Source organism: Halyomorpha halys, unplaced genomic scaffold (genome assembly GCF_000696795.3).
Source record: "Halyomorpha halys isolate HHAL.00 unplaced genomic scaffold, Hhal_1.1 Scaffold269.1, whole genome shotgun sequence".
Classification (NCBI taxonomy): Eukaryota; Metazoa; Arthropoda; class Insecta; order Hemiptera; family Pentatomidae; genus Halyomorpha; species Halyomorpha halys.
The window spans coordinates 715,628-719,922 of NW_027112099.1; the positions used below are offsets into that span (position 1 = coordinate 715,628).

At 29.6% G+C, this 4,295-nt stretch overlaps 1 protein-coding gene across 1 annotated transcript in view; it reads left to right on the forward strand.

Annotated features, from left to right (window-relative positions):
* The window catches only part of LOC106680578 (helix-loop-helix protein 1), an 18,893-nt gene that overhangs the window by 12,368 nt on the left and 2,230 nt on the right, over nt 1–4,295 (forward strand). The gene's annotated exons all lie outside the window — the stretch shown is intronic.

Consider the following 4,295-nt stretch of genomic DNA (forward strand, 5'->3'; position numbering starts at 1 on the left):
GATCCTCTTCAGTGACCCGCTAAACAAATTCAATATTAGACGGTAATGTGAGATCAGACCACCATTCATAGTCACAGCAGTAGATCAGTCTTCCAAGAACAAACAGATAGATACATTTTACGAGAATAAGACTAACACATAGATTAAAAGGAAAATATAATAAAAAAAAACCGGTTACAGGAAACACTTGAATGGATAAATAAGTTTTAAAAAAACACACAAAAAAATAGTATTAATAAAATAAAATAATTAAATGAATAAATACGTTAAAACACACAAATAGAGAGGTCAACATATTAAAATAAATAAATAAAACAAAGAATAATCTCCGAGCTAATTCCCATGCAGGTGATGGTGTATGATCCCCAAGATTAGAGCCTGGAGACGGAGAGAGTACTCCGAAACGTCGATTTGAAAGAATTTTGTGCTATATGTTGGTAAAGTATTTCTACTGAAGATACTTTACTAAATTGGGACCTGCCGATAAGTGATAGAAGTAAAACACAATAGACCTCAATTTAACTAAAAAGAAATGAAAAAAATAAAATGAACTAAACTTCTTCTGTGAGACACCGTTCAGTTGCAGCCGCTCTATGACCACGTTCTTATTGACCAAGGATAGTTGAGTGTTTCTATTGAACTCCAAAAGTTCAATGACTACACAACAATATTCTCAACGTTTGATTTCCTCTTAGGCCGTGTCTTACCTAGACAAACGTAGCGCAACTTGGAGACATCGATGGTTGTTTTGTTGTGAACAAGTCCGTTAATTGGGTCTATTATTGTTCCTTTTTGCCATCCCCAAAACAAACCAATGGAATGGCGCTTTTATGTACCCTATTCGAACTTTTTTCGACTTTCTAATAAAATCTAAAAGGGACGCCCAATCTATAGAGGAAGCCTCATTTCCTGTGAATGTATCAGAGCCTAGAAGCCTATATTTTAGAAATAGTCACTCATATTTTTGTTTTTTTGTTTTTTAATTATAATACATAAATTAGACCGTGAAGAGAGTACTCCGAAACGTCAGTTTAAAAGTTTTGTACTATATGTTGGTAAAGGTTTTGGGAAAGTATTTTTACTGAAAATACTTTACTAAATTGGGACCTACCAATAAGAATTAGAAATACATAATATCTATTATATAAATCCTTTGATTCTGTTAACCTAATTTAATTAATAGTAGATATATTTATGACACATATTTTGTTGCCAATATCAAGTGACTACCATTTTCCTTTGGTCGCACTAACCTTGTACAGTTAAAACATGGCCTTATTCCCACAAAGTGACCATTGCCATCGCCTGTCCATGCTACACTTGTCTAGTCCGCCCGAAAGGGATTTCATTGAAAAAGTGTTAGAAGTTCTAAAACACTATGTGTATATGTATTGAGGGTGACGAATTTCAGCTTTACCACTTCGAATTATGTTCCAAAGTATAAAAATAAAAACTCCCCTACATTCGGTAATGTTGGAAGCAAATGTTGTAAAAAAAAATCCGAAAAAGTTTTGTTTAAGTTAATTTACATTATTAACCCAAATTAGTGTAAAATCATGATTTTACAAACTAATATGCAAGGTAGAAACCCCTAATGACTAGTTATACCGTAAACTAGTAATGGTAAAAAGAACCCTATAACTTTATACCTGGAATAATTTTAAAATATTTAAAGACGCAACAAATCCAACATTGTAGTTATTAGCAAACGCTGCAAAAGTTCATTCTTCCATGGACCTCTATAAAAACTGATTTCAGCAAGACCAGATGGTTTGTACAACTCTTAGGACGTTGAATCGCCAATAATAAACAATATACATCGAGGATTCATGCTCAATTCCACGTTTTGTTTTTCCTTAACTTTTTTTTTTAATTTTATTACATTGAATTATTGTAAATCCTAAATATTTAATAATAATACATATTAAAACTTGTTATCCGATGTATCTGTGACAGCGTATTTTTTTCTATTTTTGAAAGAGAATAATAGTTTCAATAGAGAATTATAATAAAATATGAACTAATTTAATATAAAGAGATGATATAACTCTAGTTCGTTTTTATCCTGAATAACAGTTGAAGCGAAATGTTTTGGACAGGTCCGGACTTTAAAACCCATAAGGGTAGGAGACAGCGTTGAATGTTTAACCACCCGCGGCCGTACTCTTCCCCGATTGGAATATTGATAGGGCTCCCGATCTATCCTCGAGATGGAAACAGGAGGTTATATCTTCCCGAGGGAGCTCTTGGACAAATACTTTAAAATATTGCTCTCCATCCCCCGCGACCTTTATGTCATTGGGTCAATAATGACCGTTTAATATTCCATAAGCTGTGTATCGATCTCTGCCCGAAAGCCTTTATTCCATCTTTCATAATTCCTGATATTTTCTCAGGGTCAAATACGTTTCTCCTAAAAACAAGAGAAGGACTTTTCAATTTAATGACTTCAACAAAGAATCAAAACTCTATTTTCATACATTCAAGAAAAAGGGGAAAAAAAAGATTGAAGCAGACAAAATTTTTTAAATCATCATTGCTAAATTCCAACACCAATTCCAAGAATTAAAATTCAAGATTAAATTAATGCTTTTGCGACACCAGTTACTGATACAACCAAAAATGATTAGAAACATACTGATGCAAATAAAAATACAAAAAATAGTTAAATGCCGATTCTGGATTAACTAACCATAATACGGAAAATACAGAATAAAAAATTACCAACTAATCTTGTATGAATTATTCATAATTAGTGTAATCTTGTTTTATATAAATTACAGTGAGATTTAATGAAAACTAAGAGTTTTTTTAGGAAATTATTTAGTGTGGTAGATACAATGGGACGAAATAGTAACTATAGTTGAACTAAATTTCCAAAATTTAATATAAGGATGGAACTTCGTAAATCATGAACAGAAAGGATCTGTAGGATTTAAATTAAATTTTAGAAATTTAAATAAATATTCAGTCACATAGGAATTTAAACAAAAAAAAAAAAAAAAAGAGAGAACGATTTTTTATTTAACACATTCTTTTTTCATTTTCATACTGAGTATTTAACACTTAAAGTATTATTCATCTTTTTTACTTATTTATTTTACCTTAACATTTCGCTTAGAACCTGGAATATTATTATTCTGATGATTTCGGTCATTATTTGATTTATAGAATAAACATTTTAGAATTAACAAAGTGTATACCTGTTTCAACAACAATATGTATAACTCTTTACCTGTGTTAACAAAAGTCATACTGATATATATATTTGAAAGTTGTGAGCCATTGTTTGCCGACCTCTGGTTTGACCAGGTATTTATCCTATTTCCTTTCCATACACAATCTCTCATGAGATAGTCTAAGAATATCTGAGTTAATTAAATAAGTATTAAATAGAAGATCTTTTCATTGCTAAATTGATTCTCAAGAACAGACAGTAAGGAAACATAATGTGTTATTTATTTTACCTTAAAATTTTAAGTTGTACTATTTCATCGATTTCTTGAATTCAAATAAATTATACTTTATTATAAGTTACAAATAAAAGTATTAACGAATATTTTATATACTTTATGTACTCCTTGGGCTATCAGCTTTATCTGATAGCTATCTAATTACTCCCAATTATGGTTGAAGGTAAGTTCTGTTTTAAGTTGCAAATGTGAATGAAGGAAGGAAGAAAAGTGTTTTATAAAAGGTTTAAATCTAGGAAAAAATTATTTAGAAAAGGTTATATGGAACAAAGGCAATTAGCCTGCATTTTTAAGATTTGAAAAAGGAAATGACATCAATATGAAGGTATCCTTGAGAATGGCCTGAGGGTCGAAACGTTGGAAAAGTTGTAAAGAATAAAGTTGAGAGAAAAAAAGGATCAAATTTGTTTTAAATTAAGAATAAACTAAACCACTCTCAAACAAGAACATATAAAATAATTAATCTAAAAATGTATTATTTATTTTACCTTAAAATTTTAAGTTGTACTATTCCATCGATTTCTTGAATTCAAATAAATTATACTTTATTATAAGTTACAAATAAAAATATTAACGAATATTTTATATACATGTACTCCTTGGGCTATCAGCTTTACCTGATAGTTATCTAATTCCTCTCAATTATTGTTGATATTATTCTCCATTTTTCGGATTTGCATTATTCCTAATTTTAAATTTTATTATTAATTTTAATTGAATTTTAAACTTGTATGTACATTATTTCTAAAATGTAATATTCTATGTTTAATTTGTTAATGATATCAGTATAGTTTGTATTAGTAATTGCTTTATTGGTTACGT